We start from the raw sequence: 13,634 nt of genomic DNA on the forward strand, positions 1-13,634 counted from the left end.
GCTCTCATCCTAAAAATCACAATAAAAATGAGTTTATGTGCCCCCACATCTTTAACAAACGTTTTCTAGATTGCTTGCCTCAGTTTGACTCATTATGGTGCAAAGAAAAGGCCAATCTAAGTCACTAAGGGGTAAATTTACTAAGATGGGAGTTCTATTAGGAAGTGATGTTGCCCATAGCAACCAATCAGATTCCAGGTATTATCTTCTAGAAGGTGCTAGATAAATGAGAAGTAGAATCTGATTGGCTGCTATGGGCAACATCACTTCTTAAATAGAACTCCCATCTTAGTAAATTTACTCCCTAGGGTCATTCACAAACAGCAACAAAAGGCCGCGGTGTTCTGCTTTTTTTCTGCAAGTGTGTTTATGTATCCACATAGAACATGTTATGGTGCATGCCCAATCTTCTGTTAGGAGTACATAGGTAAATATAGACAGTATGTCATATCAAAGTGCAGCTTACTTTATATGCGGTATCAAACTTAGTACCTGATCGGAGATGTGGGCTAATGCCGCCGCCACTGCTGCTGCTAATGTGTATGTCGCAGCTGAACGAAAATATGTCGCAGCTGCCTGGACTTGTATTGAGACGCTCACTGGCAGCTTTGCAAATCCGAAGATGCAGCATCAGTCGCAGAGCAATCGATAATCGGCCTCCTGAGTAAGCCTGTGGTCGCTCAGAATGGCAGCCTGAATTACGATCCTGGAGCCTTTTTTTCTGCGTACAGGATCTCATGCTGAGGCAGGCCCTGAAAACGCTCCCTGCCTGTATTTGAGTTGTCACTCTGCCTATTGCCGCCCGCTAAAGGTCCCTGCCTGTCAGTCACTTCTCACTGCGAGTGCCAATGGTAATGAAACTCAGACGTATGTACAGATTACCGATAATCGCTCCACTGCGTAAACATCGACAATGCGTCCGTCTCTAAATCAGGCTCTTACTGAAGGAGTTAAATATATTACACGTTAAATGGGACTGATTCATTACGGATCGCTATTTGATGGCAGCTGCGATTACGCACGCAGTTCTGGAAAAATATGCTAATGTCTGCAACTGCTCAGCTAGCATAGAGACGCACGCTACCGCTTTCTCACATCCGCACGACCTCGCAGTCCTGAGTATACATCGGTAACATCGGCTCTTCACGCAGAATTACAGCAGCCCTGACCTGTCTCAGTTATTGCAAGCCTCATTGCACGCAGTGAGTACTCAAACTGCGTATGCGGTCGCAGTGGCAAATTTAGGCACGCCTGCGTTTCTCAGACCACTCCCCCGTCACCACCCCCAAACGCTGACGTCCCGTCACTCACTCTGCATTGGCTTTGTATCTGCTTACGTGATCGCAGTGCCATTCCAATACTGGCCTGCGCACTGCGGTGCATACACATGAGCAGTACGCACCATCGGCCGATCTGCATACCTCTGTTGCAATTGCATTCTGTGATGAATCAGGCCCTATATACAGGGTTGGGTTTCTTGCGCCTTGGGGGGAGGAATTGAAAGGCTTTGTACTTACCCATAAATTGGAACAGATTTGGGGGGTCATTCAGACCCACTCGCGAGCGGCAGTACACTCGCAAGTGGGTCGATGTTCCCCAATGTGCATGCGCACGACGGAGGGAGCTCCGTCGTGCGCATGCGCGAGACCCGAGGAGCGAAGGACTTTCCTTCGCTCGGAGTGTCTCATCAAAGGGGGCGTGCTGTCGATGGTGACTGACAGCACGCCCCCTTTGGTGGACGTGCCTGCCAGACGGAGGCGTTCCCAAGGGAACGCCTACCGTCTGAAGCCGGCCCCACTGACATCATTAGTGATGTCAGTGGGAGTGATTTTGGCTCTGATAGAGCCAAAATCACTCCTGGCCTTGCGGTTGAGAAACCCAACTGCAGGCTTTTACTCGCAGTTCCGATGGTCACGATGGTCAAGACCATCGCAACCATCATTTTGCACGCTCGTATATGCTGTGGTTGGTGACCCACAGCTATACGAGCGTCCAGGAGGACGCTCCATATTAATGGAGGTGGGCCCTGATTCAGAGCGAGCACTCTGGTCAGAGCGTCTGGCTCTGAATCAAGGCCTGGATCCGCCCAACTCCCCTAGCTGGACGGTACAATCACGTGTATCCGAACAGATGCTGCCAATTTCACCCACAAATTTTAAAGAAAATAATTTTTGCACAAAATTTTACAAAAAGCAACCTATCCACAATTCAACATAAAACAACCTTTGCACTTTTGTACATGATACTTAGTTGGAAGACTAAATACATGTCCTTTCGTTTATAACACAAAGTACAGCATAGTATTTCCAAAGTTAATAGGATCATCACAGCAGCTAGCACAAGGTGAGACTAAAGATAGGTGGAATTTTCAGAAGTATGCAAATAAATAGTCACTTAATTCTGCATTTGAGTACAAAATTCTTTGGGTTTTGCCTGCATAATTGAGCCCTAAGTATTCTATATACTTTGTAGCTCGTTTATTCTACTGAAAATTATTCATTTTTCACCGACTTTGGCCCCTTGAGTTACAGTAGTCACTATTTAACACAATTGTACCCACCAGAGAAGTCCTGTGTAAACCAACCTCTCTAGCAATAGAGTTCCGCTCTCCCCCCAGTATCAGTGTAACATCGATGACCACTAAGGGCCTTATTCAGGTTGGATTGCATTCAGCCGGTCGATGTTTGCATTCTGCGTGCGTGAACTGGCCGCTAAAATCGAGAAGTGAGTGAGAATGCATTCCAATCGAATAGTGATTGACATTAAGTGACTGGGGGTGGTTGGTGGAACGCAGGCTTGCCTATGCATTTGAACGCTGTTACAGGGGCATGCATAATTAAGGCCCTGCGATTGCATATGCTGGCAGAGTACTAGATGGTGTCAGGAGGTTTAGCAGCTTGTTCGGCGAGGTCAGGTCAACCCCCCAGTGGTCCCTAATTCCCCCTCCCTGTAGCCAGGGCCGGTTCTAGACCTTGTGGAGCTCAGGGCGAGAGTTCCTTTTGGCGCGCTCCCCACCCCCCACCCCCAAAAAAAAAAAATCATGCAGAAACAAATGAGGGTGTTTTTCTTGCGCTCGTCGCGCTCCCAATAGGTAGTGTGCTTTCTGACACGCCCCCATTCATCACTTTAGGAAACGCCCAGCAGAAGGTGGATGCAGCCGCTACCAGAATGCCATGTGCGACGTCGTCACGCCCAGCACTACCGGCATTCTGGGGGACTGGGCGGGATTAGGAACAGCAGCACAGTTTGTGAATATGGCACCGCCAGAGTTTGTATGTCATACCACACAGAGCTCATTCAGGTTATGCCACACAATAGTACTCCTTCTAACACACTAACACATTATGCCATGCCATAATGCCCCTTACACATTATGCCACACACCATAATGCCCCTTTCACATTAAGCCGCACACGGTAATGCCCCTTTCACATTATGCCGCACATGGTAATACCCTTACACATTATGTCGCACATGGTAATACCCGTACACATTATGCCGCACAGAGTAATGCCCCTTACACATTATGACAGGCAACACGGTCACAGCAGACGCTGCAGCTGCAGGGAATGAGGGGACATGAACAGTGTGCAACACTCAGAGGCGTAACGTGGAGCCATGGTGCCCTGAGCATGTGCATGCTCCTGCTTCCCTTCCCCATACTGCACAACAGTGAAGCTTCATAGGCCAGGACATATCAATGCAACAAATGTGGTCAAACCTCCGAAAACTGCCATTTTCGCCGGTTTACAGCAATAATTATGGATCCCCTATGTATTAAAAAGGTCCATACAATATACAGTAATTGTATGGAGCTGCAATGTGTCCATATGCATTAAGCTCCAGACTGTGTAACTTTTCAGAGCTTATGCCATGTCTAGATGGCATTGCCTATAGATGGCATTTCATATAGAAGCCTATAGGCTTCTTACCACAAAGTGGCCGGAGATGGATAAAAAGGATCCACTGATTGTGATGGTGACTCTCACTGCCACCAGTATTATCGATGGCGGTAAGATTCTTTGGGGTAAATTTACTAAGGTGAGAGTTTAGAGAAGAGAGTTTTAAAAGTGATGTTGCCCATAGCAACCTGTCAGATTCTACTTAACATTTAAGTAGTACCTTCTAGAAGATAATAGCTAGAATCTGATTGGTTGCTATAGGCAACATCACTTTTAAAACTCACTTCTAAAAACTCTCACTTTAGAAAATGTACCCCTTTGGCTTTATTGGGAAAAAATATAAAAAATGACCTGCCATCCTCAGGACCTGATCTGCTGCTGGCAGTACTTCAGTGACATCCATGGCAGGGCAGACGTGGCAGAAGGATGCGGAGAAAATGGGAAAGTGTTTCATGATGGGCACAGGAGATAGACTGATATCAGGGGTAAGGGAGACACGTAGAGGAGGGGGGGCGCGCAGATATTGATTAAACAGTAACAAGGGGGAGGGTGACACAAACACAGGGTTGTGGGTGAGGTGCACACATACACTAATGAGACCTAGACACACAGGGGGGGGTGACACACACACACAGGGGATTGGTGCGCACAGGTAATTAATAGCAGCAAAATGAAACTAAAATAGGCTGATACAAGTATACAAGACAAAACAGCAATACAAAAAAAATGTCCAGAACCTTCCAAAATAAATGCAATCAGTGATAAATCTGTACTCACCATCTGGTAACTATTAGCCTCTCCTTTAGCTCGGCCTGAGTGACTCAATTCCACCAGCTACTCACAGAGTTACAACTGCAGGGAATGCAATATGCAGGGCGGGCTTCAGCAGAAAAAAAGGGTCGGCCGGTGACACACTGACCAGGGATTCCTGGACACCACACACTATACCTCCGTCACCCCTGTTCAGCTGGAATTTAGCCCAATCAAGCGCTGCACATTTATCAGCGACCGTTGGTGCCTTCAGGTGACACTCACCGCTGCCAAGCTGCTGCTGCTCTGCGTGTCCCGGTGGGTTGCCTGCCTCTCCCCTGCGCATCCTGTGACGTCGTCGAGTCTGCTGGCCGCGCCTGGCATTCTGGGACTCCCAGAATGCCATGGGGGGGTGCTGCACTGTAGAAGGGAAGGGAAGCGGCGGCGAACCACCGCGGTAGGCTATTGTGCGGGCAAGCACGGACGGGTGCCGTCTAATTAGACGGCGCTGGCGGGGATACCTCGTCTGCGCCCTTAGGCTGCAGCGCTCCGGGCAATAGCCCTGCTTGCCCGCAGCTAGAACCGCCACTGCCTGTAGCCTAACCCTAACCCTCTCATGTGGATGCCTAACCCACCTGGGAGATCCCTAAAGCTAACCTCCCCCCATCTTCGGCCTAAACCTAATGCTAACACGGATACTTACCTTCAAGATGCCGGCGGTCAGGATCTTGATCCTCTTCTAGATATTGGTGTCGGCATTCTGACGGGTTCTGGAATTCCGGCGTTGGTATATCGACGTCCGGGATCCCGTCCGCTGGCATTCTGAACGCATCCCCATATACTGTGCTGTTATTTGGTCTGCGCATGCATGAGTCGGTAAGACCAAGCATTTGTAGGTAACAATTGAGATTTCTCTGGACTGTACCTGCTGGAGGCAGTAAACAATTAAAATTTTTTTCAGACTGCGCATGTGCAAGTCCGTAAGGCTGTTCATGTGCACTGTGCAGGAAGATTACTAAGATTGCGGTTGGACTGCTGCAAGCCCTTCAGGTAAGTATAACGCCATCCTCAGATGGCGTTATATTTTTAACAAACACTTTATAATTGCTGAAGTGCAAAGGTACATTTCCAAGCTTGGAGGGCGGCACAAGTATGCAATTATAGATAAAATCAGTCACTTCTCTGCTGTTTAGCATTTGTTAAATGAGGAGAAGAGAAAAGTATTGATTTCTTCAGCAGGAAGCCTTTTGTTTATTTAATAAATAGATTCCTAATTATTCCCAGTCCAACCGCACAGCTGAAATAATTATCCGGTGTTGTCCCAGCTCAGTTCATAGCTTATAAATCTCACAGTATGTGAACATAAAAATACAATACTGACTTGTAAAGTGAAATAGGTACTGGGAGATTTCATCACTGAAACATCACACTTGTGAGACACGGTCTGTCCCACTGCCACACTTGACTTGCACAACATTTTTGTGTGATTTCAAGCATCTCTAGGGGAGACCCTATGGATAATGTACTTGGTAGATCATGCAATCAGGTCCGAAAATCTCCTGCACATACAAATATACGACAATATTCCCCCGGCTGTCCCCAGTCACCCACCAACCTACTTCCACTCACCCACCCCCCCTCACCAATTCTCTTACTAGGCCTGAACCAAGGATCCTCCACAACAACGACTGATGATGTCTCATAAAAAACCAGCTTGGACGCATTGGACCTCTCTTGGAATATTTTCTCGGGTGAACATGGAGAGACGGGAGGAACGGGAAAGAATTGGGGGGATGGGAGGCACATGGGGAGGGGCGGAGAAACACAGGAGGGCAGGGGGAGACAGAAGGAAGAAAGGTGGAGATGGGAGGATGCCTCCTGTCCTCCTCTATATCCAATCACCCCACCCCTCACCGCTAGGAGACTCCTAGAGGCGCTGGGTCTTAGTGCTGCTTTGTCCTCCTAGTGCCTGACAGTAAACAGAGGCAAATGGTGCTGGATCCTCCTAGTGCCCAGCAGTAAACAGAGGCAGGCGGCACAGCGCCCTGGGCAATAGCCCTGCCAGCCCGCCCCTTGAATAGCCACTGCATGTAATGCATATAGAAAAATGAATTATTTCCTGCGTTGGACCTATAACCACCTGAATTAGTTTCTCTTAGAACACAGGACCTGATTCAGACCCATTCACTAGATGCGCTCGCTCGCTCCGAGCGTATGGAAATTCAGCTAAGTGACGTCAAGGCAGCCGCGTCATAAACACGCCCACTATGTCTTGGTGAGCGATCAGTTTGTGTTTGTAGCCGCCCACCAACCCGTCTTAAGACGCGCACTTGCGTACATCATCTCCAGGAAGTGCATGAAACCATTGGTACATCGAGCACCATCGGAAGCGATCACAGCGCTTGAGGTTGACTATACCCTGCCGCAAGGACTGCAAGCACTTCAGTGTAGATTTCAAGCAAGTGACATGTCCTATGACGCTGCCTGTTAATTATGTATGCCTCTGAATCGGCGTTGAAATTCACAGGCACGCCTGCGTTCGCACCTCCACTCCCCCGTTTCCAGTGGCCTGCCCCTGTTGCCACCCACAAATGGCTTGACCTGTCACTCATTCAGCTGGGCTGTCTATGCTTGGCGAGCGACAGTTTCCCCATCGCTTGTACTAGTTCACGCACGTGCAATACGAAGCGTACACATGTGCAGATTGAAAAACATTGTTCACTACGAGCCAGCGCTTTCTAGCGAACGGGTCTGAATCAGGTCCACAGTGTCTTATAACTAAAACCAAGAGTCTACACAGCCAATTAGTCAAGGTACTAATTCAGGTTTCTTAACTATAATCGCATCAGTTAGTTTTGCTTAAGCCGCATATCCGCTACACGATTAAAGAACGATTGAACAATAACCGCATCATTATCGTTCAATTGTTCATTATACTGTGCAGTGGATAATGTACCCACAGTGAACGATATGTTGTTTAGTGCCAGCACACTCCCTCATCTCCAACCCTGCACAACCTGACGATATGGTCAGGGTAGACAGTAGGTTCAGGCGATGACAGATGCCGACAACGACCAGCAGGATCGCGCATCGCTGGTTGTTGCCGGCATATCCACTGCACAATATTGCGGATGATGAACGATAACGATATCGTTAATTTATATCATGTAGCGGATATGCGCCTTTAGAAGACAGTGTTATATGATAATAAACTAGAATCTACAATCCCAATAAGAGGCACGGTTCTATTTCAGGCTTCTTACTGTAAGTTGACAACAATACTCTTTTTCGAACTATAAAAAGCATTCTTAGCCTATTTGAACACTATTACATCTGAGGTGTAATAATCACTCTCAGAAATAAAAAATAGTGACTCTCACAATATAAATAAGTACAGTGATAAAAATTACATATCAATTCTTAATCAATAATATTACAAAATAATTTCATCGACATTCATAGGCTAGTCCGGCGGCTCCAGAAGTGTCTTCTGGATCTGGCGGTGACGTCAAGATGACTCCCAGAGGATCCTGCATGGCTTTCCCCTAGTGCCTAACCCTAACCTCCCCTCCCACAGGCTAGCCCTAACCCTCCCACTAGTGCAGTGGTCAGGGAACAGGGGTAAATGACCCCACATGGGGTAAAAATTTAATTCCTGGGGGTAATGCACAGACAGCCGTGCATGCATATGAATCATTGTATAATATAGAATGATTCATATGCATTCCTGGCTTTGCCGCAGGGAGGCTCTAAGCCAGACGCCCGCTGAGATGTTATTACCAGCGGGCGCCCGGCTCCTTCCCTGCAGCGCCACGTTAGCCGGAGGCTGGAGTTCTCTTCTGAATTCCAGATTCCATGCGCACTATGAGAGATACGTCAAGACGTCTCTCCCATAGTTCCGAGGAGCAGCCGGGCGGACAGGACGGCGGCGGATGCAGGAGCGGGGATTAAGGTAAGGGTTTTTTTTTTGTAGAAGCGGCACTACAGGGGCAGTATGTGGGGGCACTGCTACAGGGGCATTATATGGGGGCACTACTACAGTGGCATAACTATGGGGGCACTACTACAGGGGCATAACTATGGGGGCACTATTACAGGGGCATTATATGGGGACACTACTACAGGGGCATAACTATAGGGGCACTACTACAGGGGCATTATATGAGGGCACTACTATATGATTTCCTTCCTTTAAAATCAAGGGGGTAACATTGGCGTATTTAAATATATTTTGGGGTAAAAGGTAAAAAAGTTCCCTGACCCCTGCACTAGTGCCTAACCCCAACCTCTCCTCCCACAGCCTAGCCCTAACCCTCCCACTAGTGCCTAACCCCAACCTCTCACACAGCCTAACCCTCCCACTAATGCTTAACCCCAACCTCTCCTCTCACAGCCTAACCCTCCCACTAATGCTTAACCCCAACCTCTCCTCTCACAGCCTAACCCTCCCACTAATGCTTAACCCCAACCTCTCCTCTCACAGCCTAACCCTCCCACTAATGCTTAACCCCAACCTCTCCTCTCACAGCCTAACCCTCCTACTAGTGCCTCAACCTATTCTCCCATCCTGTAACCTAATCCTTCCCCTAGTGCCTACCCCTAACCTCCCCCTGCAGCCCAACCCTAACCTACCCTCCCACAGCCTAACCCTTCCTTTAGTGCCTAACACTAACCTCCCCCCTGCACCCTAACCCTTCCCCTAGTGCCTAACCCTAACCTCCCCCTGCAGCCTAACCCTTCCCCTAATGCAAAACCCGAACCTCTCCTCCCACAGCCTAAACCTAAACTTTCCCCTAGTGCCTAACACAACCCCCCCGCAGCCTAACCCTCCTCCAGTACCTAACCCTAACTTCCCCCCGCAGCATAACCCTCCCCCTAATGCCTAACCCTAACCCCCCTGCAGCCTAACCCTAACCCTTCCCCTAATGCCTAACCCGAACCTCTCCTCCCACAGCCTAAATCTAACCCTTCCCCTAGTGCCTAACCTAACCCCCCCCCCCCCGCAGCCTAACTCTAACTTCTTCCCGCAGCATAACCCTCCCCCTAATACCTAACCCTCCCTTTCTGTAGCCTAACTCCAACCCTCCCCCTAATGCCTCACCCTGTCCCTCTCTTTCTGTAGCCTAACCCTAACCATCCGGTGCCGGTCCGTGTAGATTGTCGACATTTCACATGCTGACATTGTGAACATGTTGACATTCTGATTCTGCTCATGCTTTGTTGCTCCTGGACTTGGCATCGATATTCTGACTGAATTGACCTGGGATAAATGATTATTCCCTTCTTTATATCGGCATCACTTTTGGGAGCAGACAGCGATCTCCTGGATGAAAAGAGTTACTGTAGGTTGATGTTTCGGAGAGCTTGTTAACCTTCAGTATGTGGCATAACACTGTATCAATCATTGGTATCAGTATGATGGCAATGATCTGCTTCAACAAGCTAAATGATTAGAACATAACGTTACTTCTATTGCCCAATGTAATGCAGCTATCTCTCCTGAATGTGGGCCGTTAACATTTTAATGGGGATCATAAAATTTAATGGCACCAACTTACAGCACCAGTGCCCATTGCATGGCTCATATTCACAAAAACTTTGCATCATATTCCTCTTTCTGCCATATTTGTACATTACGCAGCTTGTCCTTTCAGTTACTACATATCATTTCACCGAAATACTCAGACGGGCGCTATAGAATGCTGGGACTTTCTGAATAGGAAACTGCAGTACATACACTCAGTCAGTGTTAGCATGAAAGTGAATAGGAAATAGGGAAAGTTGCCGCCTGAAATGTCAAAGCATCTCTGATCTCAAAGGCCGCGTGTTCCACATGAGCAGTCCAATTGGTTTAGTGAGACAGGGCGACATGTGGTCCCCGTTCGCTTTCGGCGACATCCTCTTTGTTTTAGCAGTTTGTTTCTGATGCTGCATTCATTAGGGTGGGGGAGGAGGCAGACCTCACTTTCTACACCTTTACCTGGCATGTTCTAAAAACTTACAGGCTTCAGTTTTTTTTTTTTAAAGAATCCCAAATAAATGAAAGGGAATTTAGGAGAATATTAGGAGGAGTGTATCTAAAGCTTAAAGGGGTCAATTCAATTAGGAGGGTGCGAACAGAGGGCCTGATTCAGACCCGGACGCTATTTGCGGCCGCTCGCTCTCAAAAAGGGGCCGGATATTTAATTTGAGCGCTCGCTCTCTGCGGTGTGAGGACGCCTCTATGTCTGTGCAAGCGTCCGCTAAATGCGCTTTCTATTTTTTCAAGACGCCCCTTTGTCGTTCGCAAATCACGTTATCTCCTGTTTTTTATTAATCGGGAACATCGAACGGCATCTGAACTGCTCGCAGCGCTTGAGGTAGGAATTACTTCCCGTAATCACTGCGAGCAGTTCAGGCTAAAAGACAACCAAGTGACGTGATCGATGACGCTCCTTTGCTAATCATGCACTCCCATTAAACGCCGTTTTGACTGTTGGGCACGCCTGCATTCGCACAACCACTCCCCCGTTTTCAAGCACCTTCCCCTGTTACCACCCACAAATGGCACATTCTGTCACTCAAAATAGCAGCCCCTCTGTGTTTTACGAGCGCACGATTTCCGACCGCAATGACTGGTTTGCGTACGCGCATTGCGAACCATATGCATGCGCAGTTGTGCGACCATCGCTCAGAGCGAGCGTGCGGACGCTTACGAGCGGGTCTGAATCAGGCCCAGAAATCCGACTAAAGTTCTGGGCGCGAGGCTGTTTTCCAGCTTAGCCCAGCGCTAACAGCCTCACGGCCGGCACTTTAGTCAGAAAATGCCAGCTCTCGCAACTAAACCAGGTTAAGTCACGAGAACTGGCATTCTTCGACTAAGGGCCGTATTAAGTTAGAGGCGAAAAGTGCCATTTGGAGATAAGTTTCCGCGGATTCTGACTTTCCGCCTGATTTCAAAGTATCTCCATATTCAATTCCAGGACGATTTTGCCTAAGCTTAAAGTCAATGCAATGTAATAGGCGGAAAAGTATCTTCTATAAATAGCAGGAGACAAAAAGTGCAAAATCGATATTTTGGGGTGAAAACGTGGGGAAACTACTCAGAGCCCTTAGGACAGCCTCCCAAAGAACAAATCAAACAATAAAAAAAAAAATGACCTCAAAACACCCCAAAAAAGTACTTTCGTTTTGGGGGCGAAAAAGTAAAAAGTGTGGGAAAACTATAAAAACTAGCGAAATAGACTTCTTGGGGTGCTCTAAAGAGGGGCCAAGTGTTTTTGGGATTGCAGGTGCATGTATGAGGGTGGTTTTTCAGGCTTTTATAAGTTCACGTTAGAGACATAAAAATATGCTAGCACCCATTTTCAAGTACCCCAAATTTGACTGGAGTACTTATTTATTTTCACCAAAAAAATACAGCTTTATGCCATTCTTCACCACTTTTACAAAGACGCTAATAAGAAGCAATTTAAACAACTTAAGTAGCCCAAACACTTTTATTAGCGGTATTAGTACACATCTAGATTGATCCCCAATGTTAGCGCATCTTTTTTTGGGGTACAGACTGATTTCTCCACTTCTGACAGCGCTTTCCGTCTGTTCCGCATTCGCCACTCTCCGTTTTCGCGTGATTTGGAATTGTATAGGGCAAAAAGCGGGGACGCGCACGGAAAGTTTTTGCCTCTGAAACAGGCGAAGGAGGCGGAAAGTCGGACAGGCAAACTTTTCCGACTTTTCGCCTCTAATTGAATATGGGCCTTAACGAGAATCAGTCGGACTAAACAGTGCAGTGAATTGAATAGCTACGGGACCAACGTCTCGGCGCTATTCACCACGCTCTAAATGGAATCGCCCCCATAGTGTGTATTGTTTGGTATAATACCCCTAACGGGACAGACTAAATTCGTTTTTAAGAAGCTTTTTTTCGGAGGCAGAGGATGGTCACTTCACTTCATATACTTGAGAGATTCTTGAGATATTCTTGATAATCCTTGAACCTTCAACAGGCTACTCTCCCTCCATTTGGATGCCTCGTTTTCCATATACAGCCTATAAAATGGAAGGATAGTGGTGATAGTATAATACTGATTACACATTTATTCAAATATAACTATACAATTTTGCATAAAAAAACATAAGCATGGAACTTAGGGAGTCCAACTACTAGAAGTAAATGCTCCAAAGCCTGGGATATACCGTAATGATGAAGGTTCCGGATACCCCTTATCTTCCTTTCTTCCTGTGGGGTTAAGAACTTCTCCAGCAAGTCCAATAGGTCCCTTTTAGCTCCAGCAGCAAACGCGTATTGAGATGTACAGCTCTTCCTTAAGGCAACAGAATTATATGGCTAATCTCCCACAAGGACGCCTGCCTGTTTGCAAGGCTTGAGGGCATGTACCATTGCTACTCACCTCAGTAAACAAAGAGTAGCCTAATGCAGTTGAGCATACACCCATTTTGCATTAACTATGCAAACTGTTACTGTAAAAAAAGTATATACCTATGTCTATGCAGTTCTGACACTGGCGCCTCCTTGTGCTTGGAGAGTACAGTAAGGACACGTTCAGATAATTGTGACTGAGGCACACAGGGATGTATATGTGCCTGTCAGTAATTGTATCACTGATGGGTGTCTGCGGACTGGTGTAAATACACACTAATGGTGATGCTGATGGTTGACAGCACTAGGCATCCATTTCTGATTGGCTGATGGGCCTGTGAAGCTGACAGCGCTGTCTTCATTTATTATGATTATATTATATGATTGTGGACGTGTTTTTGGCAGTAAAGTTTTTCTGCGTTATTATTTAGGGGTCTAGCTACTAAGCAGTGTTAGGAGACAGAGTGAAAAGTGATAAGGTGCCAGCCAATCAGCTCCCAACTGTCATCTCACAGGCTGTGTTTGAAAAATGACAGTTGGGAGCTGATTGGCTGGCACCTTATCACTTTCTTATCACTTTTCACTCTGTCTCCTAACACTGCTTAGTAAATAGACCCCAG

At 47.2% G+C, this 13,634-nt stretch overlaps 1 protein-coding gene across 2 annotated transcripts in view; it reads left to right on the top strand.

Annotated features, from left to right (window-relative positions):
• The window catches only part of KIAA1549L (KIAA1549 like), a 248,584-nt gene that overhangs the window by 217,465 nt on the left and 17,485 nt on the right, over positions 1–13,634 (top strand). The gene's annotated exons all lie outside the window — the stretch shown is intronic.

This window comes from Taudactylus pleione, unplaced genomic scaffold, assembly GCF_031769625.1.
Source record: "Taudactylus pleione unplaced genomic scaffold, aTauple2 ptg000100l, whole genome shotgun sequence".
In the NCBI taxonomy this organism is placed as follows: domain Eukaryota; kingdom Metazoa; phylum Chordata; class Amphibia; order Anura; family Myobatrachidae; genus Taudactylus; species Taudactylus pleione.